Below are 15,673 nucleotides of genomic sequence, written 5' to 3' on the forward strand. Positions count from 1 at the left end.
GCTGAGTCACTTTGCTTTGAAAAGACCATTGACATATACATAAGTTTGGGTAGCATGGACTGGGTTGAGTAAGCTCAGATATGGGGGCCTCCAAGGACACCCTTTCATCCTGAATGGACTGTTAAAGGGCTAGGGCCCCAGAAAACACTGACAGTGCTCCTTGACCCCCAGCCCCGTTCCCTGGCTTGATGCTGAGGCAGGGTCTTCAAGAAGCAGCCCTGACCCGTGAGCTGCTGGCTGAGCAGAGGAGCCATCCTTACCTGCTCCGCTGGCTAGAGACCACTCCATCTCTGTGCCTCTGGTTCTGCCAGGCAGGAAGGGCTGGGAATGTGCACTCCAGGGCCTGAGGGAGGAAAGAAAGCTACCCCCTCTGCCCCTCCCCTCCACCTCGCCTGGTCAACACTGGGTCCCACTGACCAGCTGCCACCAAGAGTGAGTCAGCCCAGCAGATGGTGTGAGGCCGGGAACGGTTCAAGCCAGCGGCAGCACAGACACAGCAGCGACTGTGCGCTTGGGATGCTCTGTTCCAAGTCTCCTGCTCTCTCCCTTGCTTCCCTCCATCTCGTCAGTATTTATCCAGCCTCCTGGCTCCTTTCCCTTCTTCTTCCCAGCACCCTACTCCTCTCTCCTCTTCTCGCCCTCTTTAACCACTACTCCCTTTTCCTCGTTTTTTCTCAGCCTTTGCAGTGTTTGGCAAAGAAAGGGAGGGGTCAGAGCAGAGGTAAGACCCTGAATGTGGCCACAGGGTTAATAGGAGGTAGACCAGAGGAGTTAGGTTCTTGGGGTCACATCTTCCTGGCCAGAGAATCGTGGGTTGAAGGAGGCGTTCCCTGTTCATGGTGAAAACTGCAGCTGAACGCTCACTGGTGGGTGGGCTGAGAACAATGCTGTCAGCTTGGAGCCAGCAGGACCTCAGACAGGTTGTCTGCTTGAGAAGGTCAAGGTGAAAGTTCCCATGCTCCAGGGCTTCATTCCAGATCACAGAGGGCCCCTTGCCTGCACACTTCCTCCCTCCTACCATTTGGAAGGGGACGTGGCCATGCCTGTGTCCACGCCTCTCCCAGACTCTCCTTTTCCTGAAAAACCTTTCTGTCTAGGACCCTGGCTGGGGAGATGGCTGAGCCTGGGGCCTAGGGTGTTTCTGTCTCCCCCTTAGGAGCCCTGGGGGTTTGGGAGACTGGCCAGTACAAGGGCAGTGCTAAGGGTGATCTCAGATCCTTTCACTAACTCAACCTCTCCTGGCTTTGCATGTCCCCCTCCCTCCCAGAACCCACCCACCACAGGAGCAGGCTGCAGCCAGAACTGTTCCAGGCTTTCCCCCTAGTAGTTTACACTGATTTCAGTTCAGATCAAGAGGCCCTGAGAAGAAGGAAGAGAGTAGGGATAGTTTGAAGGCACTCCGGGACTACCTGTTTCTACCTTCCCAGTTCCCCTACACTCCCAGGCTCCACTCTAGATTGTGATATTGCCTCGTCCATAGCACGTTCTGCAGCCATGGAAATATTCTATGTCTGCCCTGTCCCACATGGTAACCACTAGCTGCACGTAGCTGTTGAGCCCTGGAAATGTGGCTAGTGAGACCGAGGAACTGAATATTTTCATTTTATTTGATTTCAAGAAATTTCTGTTTAAATCACCATAGGTGGCTAGAGGGCAGGTGGCGCTTGAAACGGGTCTTAAGGTGGGAGAGGGCCAGTCAGAGAACAGCACAGAGACAAGACTGCAGGCACAGTGGGAGGAGCAGCCCATTCGAGGAAGGGACTCCTCTGAAATCTTTTCTAGAAAGCCGCTTAAGCAATGTTCCCGCAAGGGCAAGGGGGGCAGCAGGAAACCCCCAAATAACAAAAGGCTGGGATGGGGGTGTCTGACATTTGTTTTGCCTTGGCCAAGTATACGCTGCCTTCTCTCTTCTGAGCTGGCTCTAATATTCTCAGCTCCCTCCCTTTCACCAGCCGGAGGGCTAGTCCATGAGCGGAGGGACAACGCATTAGGCATTTTCTGCTTAGCCTGTGTGACTTTAAACATGTGCTAGGGCACAGAGCACCCACCCTGCCCCACCTCCAGGCGTGCCCAATCTGCTGTCTAAAGTCGCACAGGCTGCATTCTTAGCCCTGACACCCCCACCCTGGGCTCTCATTCCCAGGCTGTTTGGTTCCCTTGGAGCTGCTTCCACCCGCTTCTCGCTGGCAGGTGCTGATGCTGCTTGCCACTGTAGAAGTCAAATGGAGGCTTCAGCTAGGCCCTGTGAATTGGAGCCTGTGCCATGCCCACGCAGAATGAGAGATCCTTGAGAACAGACCTGTGGGGCACCCCCAGAGGGATAAGTAAGGGCTGCCTCCATGAAGTCCCGGCCCAGGACAGAGTAGCTAAGGTGCCCACCGCAAATGCTTAGACATAAAGTAGGTGACCCTAGTGGGCCCGATGAAGGACACAGGGATTAGCTGGAGTCCTCCCCATTTACTTAGCCCCATCTTGTTCTGACCACACAAAAAGGGGGGCAGAATGTGTTCAATGTTCCTTCTTGCAAAGAGAAGCGGGAATCTGGATTTTAATATGAAATTTTCTAATTTTTAAGGAAAGGCATGCTGGCCAGATAAAATTTATCTGAGAGTGAAAATCATTCCTGTTTCTTTCTATGCATTGGCAAGTTCCTGAAGTTTGTTGAGTGATTAAAGAGAGGAAGGAGTGAGAAGACCTAGCCCCTGGAAGATGCTGTTCCATACTTGTGCGCAGGCTGGTTGTGACACTGTGCTCTGTCTTCAGTGCGGGCCCAGGCCTGTTTGCACGAGCAATTAACCAGAGACTTGTGATGGTATGGATTCCTTCTCTTTCTCTCTCCTTTGCATCCAGGGGCAGAAAAGGGCACTGGTAAACATTTTCCATAGATCATGAAGCCGGAAGTGTCTAGGCCAAGGCAAGGTTGAGAAAAGGGCTTAGGACTTCCCCAAATCCTCCACCTCACAAACATACAAGCACACCAGCATTTACTTCAGGTGAAATGTGTGTCTTTATACTAGTGGTTGTGTGTTCAGTGCCCCTATGGGATTGTAGGTACATACGTGTATTATTGTGTTCTTGGCAAGTGTATTAATCAGCGTTCTCTCAAGAATAGATCAAATAGGGTGTGTGTGTGTGTGTGTGTGTGTGTGTGTGTGTGTACATACAGCTGACTCTTGAACAGCAGGTGGGTTGGGGTGCTAATTTTCCATTCATTTGAAAATCCGTGTATAACTTACAGTTGCCCCTCCATACATGAAGTTTCTCCACATCTACTGTTCTGCATCCATGGATTCAACCAACTGCTGATCATGTAGTACTATAGTATGTATTTAGTAAAAAAAAAAAAAAATCCCCATATAAATTGACCCACATAGTTTAAACCTGTATTGTTCAAGTGTCAACTATAAACATATATATAAAGAGTAAGAGAGGTTTTTTTGTATATATATATATATTTTTTATTGAAGTATAGTCATACAATGTTGTGTCAGTTTCTGATGTATAGCACAATGCTTCAGTCATACATGAACACACATATATTCATTTTCATATTCTTTTTTGCTGTAGGTTTCTACACGATATTGAATATAGTTTCCTGTAGTGAGCGATAGTTTAAGGAACTGGCTTATGCAATTGTGGAGGCTGGAAAGTCTGAAATCTGTGGGGAAGCCAGCAGGCTAGAGACCCAGGGAAGAGTACTACCTTGAGTATGAAGGTATCCTGGAGGCAGAATTCTTTCCACTTCCGGAGAGCTCAGTCTTTTCTCTTAACACCTTCACCTGATTAGATGAGGTCCACCCACATACGCAGGGTAATCTACTTTACTCAAAGTGTTAAGTACATCATATCATCAAAGCAGCATCTCGACTGGTGTTTGACCAAAGGACTGAGTACCTTAGCCTAGCCAAGTTAGTATTTGAAAAATTAATTCTCATAGCAGAGTTACCATCTCAGATTAAATACTATCAACGAATTCTAATGACAGTGAATATATGTATGTTTATATATAACTGAAAAATTGTGCTCTACACTGGAATTTGACACAACATTGTAAAATGACTATAACTCAATAAAAAAAATGTTAAAAAAAAACCCAAAAAACCAACAAGCAACCTGATGCCTGAGAAAGGCTATTGGAAGGTTGTGGCCAGTGGTCTTAAAGACAATTGTCCAGATAACGGTCTTTTCAGTTATTTCATTCTCTTGATTTTTTTTTTTTTTGAATCAATTTAGTGGTTAGCCCAAACTGAGGTAGGAAAGAGGTTTCATTGCCTGTGACAGTTCTGATTAATTGTTGGCAGCCGCTTGATGTGCTAAACTGTAAAGAGGCCGACCTCAGCTCGGTGGGGAAGAGTGTTGTGCTTAACTACCCACGTTTGCTGTGGAACAGGTACAAGGCATGGTGGTGCACGTGCTTTTTAGTTTCCTATTTGTCATCCACAATCAAGACTAAATCTTCATTAGAGAAGAGGAAGAAGATCAGAGAGGAGAACTAGTTCGTGTGAACTCACACAGCAAGCACATGCCAGGCTGAGCATGAGAAATGAGGAGTTAGGTTTCCTCACTCATGGCACAGAATCTCCCTATCAAACAAGAAATATCTCATGCACATCTATCAAGCATCTAGTTATCCAAATAATTTTCTCACTTCCACTATGGCTTTTTTTTTTTCACTAGAAAAATATGTTCTCTCTCCTAAAGGAAGCCCATATATTGTAAAACTATTGAATTGTACCCTAAATTTGGACCTTCACATTTTCCTTCTATTGTACTCAACAAAAGTTTATAGTCTAGAACTGTGAGTTCCAATATGGTAGCCACTAGACTCATGTGGCTACTGAGTACTTGAAATGTAGTAGCTAGTGTAACTGAGGAACTGAATTTAAAATGTTATTTAAATTAAAAAAAAAACTTAAATAGCCACATGTGATAGTAGCTGCTGTATTGCTGAGAACACTACAGTCACTTCAGGGAGTTCTACTGAACAGCACTAACCTACACAGATGTCCAATTTATTGTTTCCTTCTCTTTGGCTTTTCTGTTTCTGCCAGACTACGTTTTCAAAGGTTTGACATAAGTAAGACTTTTTTGGTAGCTCCAGTTCCCAATGTCATTTGACCATCTCCTGTTTTATTTTATTTTATTTTTTAAGTCTCTTTTTCATTTGTGTCCAAATCAGGGCTAGTCTTGAGGTAGGTCCAGAAGAGATATATTGCAGGAAGCCTTTTCTCTTTGGGGCAGGGGCTGGAAAAGCAGGATTGCTGGTGTTGGTGGGGAGGGAGCCGTTGGGATGGACAAGATCAATGCATGTGGGCAGGTCAGTCTGAATTTTTGTGTCTTCCTGATTTTAAAATTCCAAATCTTGACTCCTGTTCCATTTCTATACTTTTTAGTTTAAATTTCTTGGTTCCTTTTCTCTCTGCCTATGTCAGCTCAAGCTTTAATAGTCTTCTTTTATTATTTGTCCACTATTCTTCAGAACTCAGCTTTGTTATGAGGAGGAGCTTCTGAGCCTTGTCCTCTGAACTCTTATTGCCTTGCTCTTCCTTTTCTTTGTGAGATTGACCACTGTGGTCACCCTGCCTCTCTGTGCGATATTATGAGAACACAGGCTTTCCTCTCCAGCTCTACAACTCACACCTGGATGCTCTAGAGCATGTTGCTTAAACTTCCTGGGTCTCCATTTCCTGGTTGTAGAATGAGGGTGATACTAATAATAGGACCTACTTCCTAGGTGGTTGGGAGGATTAAAAGCAGAGTGCTGAGAAGCCTGCCTGGTATCAACAGGTCCTATGTGAACATTCAGTAGCATTTCTACTGCAGGTGTCTGTTTACTTGTCCCCCCCCACCTCAGTAGACTGTAAACTCCTTGAGGGAGGGGCTTAGCATCATACCTGGCAAGCGGCAGGATGTCCATAAATATTTGCTTAGTACACAAGTGAGTGAATCGTAAGGGGTGATTAATCACTTCCTACTTTGCTCAAATGTCCCTGCATGAACTTTCTAATCAGCTCCAACTCCTGGCTTCTGCCACTCACTGCCTCTTGCATCTTCAGCCTCTTTTGTCTCTGTTTTATTTTCTCTCCTTTTCTGAGCCCCTCTTCTGGTGAGGCCCTTTAGGAGTCATTGAATCCAGTCTCCTATTTTCAGTAAGTTATGATACCCATTCAACTTCTGCTCCAGCTTGGAAGCTTGGGCCGAGGGAAGACATCCAACACAAAGACTTTAAAAATTCCCCAAACAGGAATTCTTTCTCCCTTTAGGAAAGTCCCGGGGCTGTAGACATGAAGACATTGGTCTGTCTTCCATGACGCATTCCCTGGGCACTGGGGCAAGGAAGTGGGTGGGTAAAAGGAGACGTTGTCACTGTCCTCCCCTCCTCCCCCTGCCCTGAGGGATTATGGTGGGGGGGTGCTCCTTCCTGCCATCTTGCCTGTGATTATGGGAATCTAAAAACTGCCTTGCCTTCTGGGGTTTATTGTGTGGCCCACCTCCTCTTCCCCCATCTTCTTTCCTGGCACAGAGGTGGTTTTGTCCTGTCTTTGGACCTTTTTGAAATATCAAACCCCATTGCATCATGGTGCACCAACCAACAGCTTGTGCAAGCCAGGAACTTAGAGACCATGGCAGCTTCTTAAACTCTCCAGAGGTTCCTGTTCCAGAGACATACGCATAACTGTCTAACATCAACATGGCCTTTAAGATGCAGTGCGAATGAGAAATCCCATCAACGCACGGCCCTCTGAGCTCAATGTCCAAGCCTTTCCCTGGCCTGCCTGATAGCTCCACAAAGCATGGCTCTAATGAATTGCAACTTTCCTTCAGATCCCTCCATAAGTCCCTCCCTAGCTGGTTCCTTTCCCCCATTTGTCTACTGCCCCCATTTGCCTCTTGAAAGCCACAGCTCTGATATCAGGCTGTTTTTAGAGTGTAAGCAGCCAGAGGGAAGTCATGCCTGATGTCTGGTAAGACAGCAAGTCAAGTATGGATTCACTTGGCTCCAGATACTGCTTCCTTGGCTGGAATGGGGTTGTCTGGCTCAGGTGGCCCACATTAAGTGTCCTTTTCAAGTCTAAGAATTAAAGCCAGAAATACTAGTTATTAGAGAGATTTTGTCTGTTTCAAAATCCAAAAATTGCCCCTCCTTCCTCCTTCCTTCCATCCATCCTTCATTCCTTCCTTTGTTCCTTCCTTCATTCCTTCTTTCGTTCCTTCCTTCTTTCCTTTCCTTCCTTCCACAATTGTTTATTGCCTGGCTCTCATGTGCCAGACAAATGCCAAAGAACAAAATCAAATATTTAAATAGTCTCAATTCTTGTTTTTTAGAACTTACACTAGAGTAGGGGAAACATACTCATAAGTAGATAACTATGAATGAATATAAAAAACAATCATTGAAATAGTCATGGGATGTTGTGGGAGTCAAATAGAGAGGGATCTAAGCCAGTCTGCACAGAAGACGATTTGGCTTAAAGGAAAAGTGGTTTCCAAATCCTGATCTGTAGAACCATGCCATCTCATAATTGTTTTACAGAGCAGAAGACAAATGAGAAAAAGTGGACAATAGTATAAGTGCATGAATTCACATTTTGGGGAAAACATTGTCTTTATTCCGAGATGCTTCAGCTTTTTTGTAGCTAATGTAAAATGATGGTGACATTAGGTGTTGATGACAGAAATGGGAGTACTGGTTTTTGTGTCTATGTCTTTATTTGATAAAATAAAAGGGGGCAATCACGTATCAGTCCTTCAAAAATATTTTGGAAAGTATTTTTGATCCATGAAAACTCAGAGTTTAGGAACCTCTAGCTTAAAGCATGAGTAGGAGATAGGCTGTCAATGGAAGAAGCATTTCTGGCAGAGGGCACCAGAACTAGGTTACTGGTGTGATGTTCTTCCGGCTTAATTCATACACTGTTCTACATGCAGGGAACCCAGGGAAGGTACAATGTGAATTGCACATTCCTATACAAAGATGTTGTCATAGGACCAATATATTGATGTATTTTACATTATTTCCCCAGAAATGATGGGATTTTCACAAAGTCTTCCTTGCTTTTATACCTCTTCCTAATGATCAAAGGAATGCATTTGTGAGATGGTTTATGGCAGTAGGGGTACAGTTTGTGGTCACAGAAAAGAAAGTAGAAATGGTTCCAATTGGAGATCCAATGTATAACTTTGGTTTATTAACTACCATCATCAACACCTCAACCTAACCAGTTACATACAAGTTCATTATTCTAGAAACATGGTGGAAGGTGAGAGCGTGTTGGCATTGAAGAGTAGACAGAAGACCCAGTCATAAGATGGGGTCATAAAATGGTGCTGTCCTTCTGAGCCCTATTATTTCCTGGCTATGTAGTCTTGGCTGTGTTGCTTCTATTTTCTGCCTTAAGTTTCCTCATCTACAAAAAATGGGGGCCAGATAAATCTAGACCAGTGATTCTCAAACCTTAACATATTATCAGAATCACTTGGTGAGTTGTTAAAATTCAGGTTACTGGGTTCTAATCACAGAGTTACTGATTCAGAAAATCTGGATGAGGCCGAAGACTCTGAATTTCTAACATTTCCATGAGATGCTGATGCTTCTGGTCCAATAACTCCTTTGAGAACCTCTGGATTAGATACTCTTTCAAATTCTCCACCCTTAAAGTCCTATTAGTCATTCTTGCCATTAAAGAGTTTATAATCTGATCAACATTTTTCCTGTGAGAGAGAAGGAGATTAATAACTTCATTCATTTAGTTTCTAATCAAATATTTATTTGGCACCTTCTGTGTACACATGACTACAAGACACAGAAAAGAAGGCTACCACAGTCTTCCCATCAGTGCTTTCCTGAGAACCTCTGTATTGCACAAGAGTTTTGATTCCTATAAGGCACTTTGTACAGCCAAATCTACCATTTGTGGTCCCAGGGACAGGGAGGGTCTGGAAAATTGAGATCAACAAATGGTGGTTAGTCTCCTCCATCCAAGCACTTTCTCAGGGATGACTAGTAGAGAATGATGATGCAAAAAGAAACTTGTTTATATATACACGTCAGAATGGATGAGGCAGTGTCAATGAGGATTGCCGGCAGATTAGTGTGCTCAGTCTGGACCACCATCACCTCCTCCATGTTCCCAGCACAAAGCCTTGGTTGAATGATATCACCCTACAGAGTCATGGTGGATGCCAGACCAGAGGACAAAGGCAGATGTGGGTCCTGCCACGTGCAGCAGACAGCATTAGACAACAGACAGCATTAGAGATGAGTGGTCATGTAATAAGGACATTGCTTAACTGACATAGGGTAGAATAGGAAAGTATTTATGTTCACAGAAGCTGTTTTGGATTTGTGGAGTGCAGGGGAGGGTAGGACTGTGGTACCTATTTGGAGGGTAAAAAAAGGTAGCTTGGAATATACTCATGTATATTCATCAAACCACACATGTTGGTCATCTTTTATTCTCCAGCTCACATCCTCTCAGCCTATATTCCTCTGGCTGCTGCTTCAGCAAACAGCTGTGTGCGGGTGTTGCCTGACCTTCAACCCCAGCTGCATCACTTGTCTCCTGCGTCCTGCCCTGGGCTTCCTGCTGTCATACGGGAAGCCAATGTGTGCCTGCTCAGCCAGTCTGAAGTGCTAGGGAGTTAACACTCTGTGGGGGCAAACTTGACCAATGAGGGCAGCAGAGCTGGGAGACAAATACTTCTCTCTTACAGCTTCAGACAATTCTGAGGCACATAGTTCTTCAGAGAATATTCAGCAGGATTGAGTTCCAATTGCCCATAGAAACATGAGCAGCTCAATAACACATACTTGATTTAGTTGCTTCTCTTTTCCTATTTTGTTCTTTCAGGTCCTTCTCTTCTCAACTCTGGGGGTCATTCCCTCAAATAAACCACTTGCATGCAAGCCCTTGTCTCAGACCCTGCTTTTGCGGAGAACCAAACTAAATGATGAACACACCTCAGGTGTATGCCAGCATTTTAAGAATAGGAAGCTTATATATATATTTTTTGAGCACCACGTTCCATATCCTTTTTAAAAATAAAGATTAATTTAAATTTCCATTAACTTAATACACACATACAGTTTAAGAAGTCAGATAGCACAACATGATGATACAGTAATGAAACGATCATCCCCTATTATCCCTCTGACCACAGTCATCCCACTTCCTAGAGGCAAGGAACTTTAGTTCTTAGCAGTATCTCTTTGTTGTTCTAAATACCATCAATTTGTGAATTTCAGGCATTATTTATTAAATGCCTATTAGGTGGGATAATATTTTAGTTCTTTTATATTCCCCACCCCATCTATTTTACCACCTTAAATATAATTATCTTTTATTGAATTATGATCAGTGTTTATATTGTTATAACTGTAAATATCATTTATTTATGATCCAAGTACTGTGGCTTCTTGTAGATCCCTTTGTTTCCTAGAGTATATAACAATTTCTCCTGTCTTTTTTTTTTTCTATTTCTTAGGATTTTATGTAGTTATTGTTATTTTCTCTCTCTCTAAAACAGCTTTCAATACCATCGTCCATGTAACCAATGGACTGATTTATCATCAATTGCATTTTTAACCTGGGGTCCTAGGTCTTGTCCCGGGCTCAGCAGGGCCTGCTGGACAGCTGTCACTCTGGGACTCCCTTCCCCACCACCTTCTTGTGACTGTTTCTCTTCACCGCTTTTCTATGACGTTTTCCCATTTCTTGGATTAAGTGTCCTCCACTTTGTCAGTTTATTTGCCAATTTTTTGATCAACTACTCAGTAACATCTTGAAAAAGGATAGATGAATGGAAATCAAAAACTTTAAGACCTTGTCTATCTAAAAATGTCCAGCTAGATACATGATTCAGGGTTGGACATTAGTTTTACTCAGAAAATTGAAGCACTGCTCCACTGTCTTCTAGGTTCCAGTGTTGTTGTTGAGAATGGTGAGGCCATTCTTAGTCTCAGCCTTGATGTGTGACCTTTATAGCCAAAGAATGTTTATCATCCTCTTAGTATTCTGCACCTTCACACTGATGGACTTTGAAGTGGGTCTTTTTGTGTTCATTGTGCTGAGTACTTAATGCGCCCTTTTATTCTGAAAATTCATTCCCAGCAGATTTGGAAAACTCTTTGCAATATTTCTTTGATGAATTTCCCCTCTCCTTTTCCTCTGTTTTTATTTATATTGGCTCCTCTTTTATTAGCTAATGATGATGAACCTCCTAGATTGGTTATCTAAAAAGCTTATCTGTTTTTCACTCGTCCTCCCCTGTGCTTATTTATTTTGTGTAGTTTCTAGGAGATTTCTTTGTCTTTTAAATTGTTTCAAACTTTCTACTAAATTTTACATTCAGCTATTTATTTTTATATCTTTAATTTCCAAGAACTACTTTCTGTTCTTGGATTTTTTTCATAATAGAAACTTGTTTTCATTATTTCATGAATGTAACAGAAAAAAATCCTTTTCTTTCTGGCAATATTATTTTTGTTTGTTTTCTATTGTTCCTTTCTTGTATCTTGTCTGTATCCTCTAAGTTTCACTTTGTATTGTTTGACTTAGCCTCTGTCTTTTATTTTACAGACTTGCTTTAAATGTCTTGTGATTCTTGGCTCTCTATTTTTATTTAAGAATGAAGCTGATAATGACTTCTCTTCCTGCAAATAAAATACTACCACTTGAGTAGACTGACCAGTGAGCAGAAAACCCTAAAGAATCTTCAGACAAATTCTTAGATTTTATTACAGAATTTAGTAAGGTTGCTGAATATAATATCAGTATACAAACTCAAGTGTTTTTGTGTACAAAAACAATCAGTAATTAGAAAATACAGTTAAGACCGATATACAATTCACATTGGCAACAAAACAAATGAGCTATCTAAGAATAAATCTAACACAAGAAATTAGGTAAGTCATTATGGAAAGAATAAACTTTTTTGAAAGCTGCTAAAACCAGAATAAATGAACTGGCATACATATTCATGAATAGGGAAATTCAATACTATGACAATGTCAATTCTCCCCAAATTGATCCATTTACTTAATATAATTTCAAAAATAATCCAAAACTGTTTTTTTAGTGGAACTCAACAAGCTGATTTTGAAACTTATGTGGAATAGTAAAGATGCAAGAAGGTTTAAGACACTTTTAAAATAATTAATTAATTAACTAATTAATTTTTATTGAAGTATAGTTGATTAAGACACTTAAGACAAAGAAGAATCAGGTGATGAAAGTCACTCTTTCTATATCAACAAAAATCTTTGCCATTGATTTATCTTTTTAACCCTACCTTAACAACATACTATCTTAATTACTTAAATAGATTAATAAGCCCCCAAATAAACCCACACATATAGGAAAACCTGGAGAATCGGTAGCATGTAAAGCAGTGCTGTCAGTGTAGAAATGTAATACAAGCCACATATGTAATTTAAAGTTTTCTAATAGTCACATTAATGGAAATAAAAAGAAGCAGATAAACTTAATTTTGATAGTATGTTTTATTTAACCCACTATAATAAAAATATCATTTCAACATGCAATCAGTATAAAATTATGAATTTGAGATATTTAACATTTTTTGACTGTTTTGAAATCCAGTAGATGTTTTACGTTTAAGTACATCTTATTTCAGTTCCTCTGTCACATAGTCTCATTTCAAGTGCTCAATGACCACACGTAGCTAATGGCCACTGTATTGGATAGTGCAGGCATAGAGATTAAGAGTGCCAGCTCTGTAGCCAGGATCACTGCTTATTAAGTGTGTAACCTTGAGCAAATCACTTAATCCTGCTGTCCTCCAGTTTCCTCATCTGTAGAATAAGAGTAACAGTAATACCAACCTCAGCGTGTTGCAATAAGGATTAAATGAATTAACAAACGTCTCTTATGGTGTGCTCCACGTGTACCAAGCATTTCTTAGTGCATCATGTGCATCATTTTAGCCAATGCATGAGAGAGGCAGGTTATTAGGAAAGGATACGCTTTTCAAAAAGTGGTTCTAAACATCATTTTTCAAGTGGCAGTTATCAAAAATAGCCAACAACTTCACAATACATCTTAAAATGGATTCTAGTTGAATCTAGAGCTAAAATGTGAAATGTACAGCTTTAAAACTTTAATAAATTGTTCTCTGCTCTGAGGTCACAAAGCTCTTTTCCTGTATCACTTTTTTCTAAAAGACAAAAACACGATCTATAAAGGAAAAGCATGATAAAATTGACCCGAGTTTGTATTTCTCAAAATACACCAAAAAGATAAGTCAATAAATGGGAGAAGTTGCCTTCAACTCATATAACCAACAGAAGATTACTATTTAGAATATATAAAAACTACAAAAAATGACCAAAAAATCTACTTTTAAAAAAGATAAAATAAATTGAATGAGCATTTTACTAAACAGGATGTACTTATGGCCTATAAATATTTGAAATAATGTACAACCTCATTAGTAATCAGACAAACGCAGTTTAAAACCAAAATAACATATTTCACATCCTCTAGATTGACAGAAATTAAGCTGACAATACCAAGTGTTGGTGAGAACATGGAGTTCAGGACATTCTCACACAGCTGGTGGAGTGTAAATTGGTCAAACCCACCATGGGAATTATTTTACACTATCTACTAAAGTTTAGCATGAGAAAAACGTATACCCCAGCAGGTCCACCTCTATGACATACATACTCTAAAGAATCCAAGGCACAGACACAGTGAGTGACTTGCACGAAACTAACCAAAGCATCACTGTTCACACACACACACAAAACATAAGCCTAGAAACAAATAAGAAATCCACTGAAAAGAGAAGGGATGCATAAATTACAGGATTTTCTTAAAATGTAATTCTATACATCAATGAAAAGAATAATTCTCATACACATTTCAGTGTGGATGAACCTCAAAAACAACACTGGGCAAACAAAGCAAATCATAGAATAAATGCAGTGTGACACCATTTATATAAAGTTCAAAGGCAGGCAAAACTAAACAATACATTGTTTAGAGAGATATATACATGTGCGGTAAAATTACAAAGAAAAGCAAAGAAAATGATTAAAACAAAACTCAGCATAGTGGTTACTTTGAGATGGAGAAGGAGACAATAGGGCAGGAATACATACGGGGTTCAAAGTTATTGGTGAGGTTCTGTTTCCTAAGGCGAATGTTCCGTGCAAGTGTTTTCAATATGATTATTTTAACTCTTTATGGACGCAATATATGCTCTTTTTTGTACATTATTATATTTTACAGGGTAAGAAAAACTGGCTGGAATTTGTGTTTTGAGGCAGCCCTTTTTGACTGTTGGGTTTTACTTCACTGGATCCTATAGTCTGCTGTGATTGGCTGTGAGCTGGAGTTTTCACTTGGGAACCCCCAAATATCAACAGCTGCAAGGTCCATTCATTTCTTGAGGGGATCCTTTACCCTCTTGCCTGGGAGGTGAATATCTGGCTGCCAGCAATCTAGAGCTCTAGCGGGAAAGGGACGGGTGTTGGTGAAAGCCGAGGACGTATGTAAAATTCTGCTCCATCTCTTCACCTTTGCCTCTACCTCTTTGGAGAGGTACTTGCCTTGCTGTGTGGGGTGGAGAAGGGAATCTGGGGTTTGTTCGCTTCTTAGGGACTTCCAAGCAACTGGTGTGTTTCCAGCTCCAGGCTTCACCCTTCCTTCCATAGTACTTGATACCCCCATTTCAGAGCCGTTCTGATTTCCTGGGGGCCACATGGACTTGGCTATCATCGTCCCCAGTACACCCCACTGTGTGCCCTTCTGCTGAGTTAGTCTTTCTTCCTCCTTTGGTTTTCCATCTACAAACATCTTCTTGATGCCTTTCATCTTCTATGGTTGCTTCTTTCATTCCTTTGCTCCTTTATTCTCATTATTGTGACATTTTAAAGGTAAATGCGTGTATTCAATCTGCTGTGTTTAACTGCAATTTCTGCTATCAGTAACCCTTCCCATGTGAGATGATTATCCCCCTTTTACAGCTAAAGAAACTGAGACCTTAAGAGGGAGATGTCACTTGCTGAGCCAAGACTCACTCAATTGCAGGTATGAATGACTCCTCCTATGCTGCCTGTCTCCCAGAAGGAAGGCTCCAGGGTCTTGTAACCCTTCTGGCCAGAGCTGTGTCCTCTGGTCTAGCCTGGAGCCCTTCTGCTGTAGGTTCCCAGCACCAGTGTCCCCTGGGTGAAATGAACAACCCACAGCAGGACACTCAGGGCCGCAAAGCAGTGCTCTTGGCCAGGTGTGTGAGAGCGCAGTGCAGGCAGAGTGACCCTGATGCTCGATGTTAATGGCTTCACACAGGCAGGGAGCGTTTCCTTTGGAAGCAGCAGACATTCATCGGAGCCATCAGCGTGGTTCATACTGAGAAGCCCTAGGAATGAAATGTTATCCAGCAGTGGGAGGGGGAAGAAAGAGGAGAGAGAGCTATGGGAAAGTAACTTCGTTTCTTTCTTTCTTCTTTCTTCTTTCTTTCTTTCTTTCTTTCTTTCTTTCTTTCTTTCTTTCTTTCTTTCTTTCTTTCTTTCTTTCTTTCTTTCTTTCTTTCTTTCTTTCTTTCTTTCTTTCTTTCTTTCTTTCTTTCTTCCTTCCTTTCTTTCTTTCTCTTTCTTTCTTTCTTCCTTCCTTTCTTCCTTCCTTTCTTTCTTCCTTCCTTTCTTTCT

This window comes from Camelus ferus, chromosome 5 (assembly GCF_009834535.1).
Source record: "Camelus ferus isolate YT-003-E chromosome 5, BCGSAC_Cfer_1.0, whole genome shotgun sequence".
NCBI classification, from domain to species: domain Eukaryota; kingdom Metazoa; phylum Chordata; class Mammalia; order Artiodactyla; family Camelidae; genus Camelus; species Camelus ferus.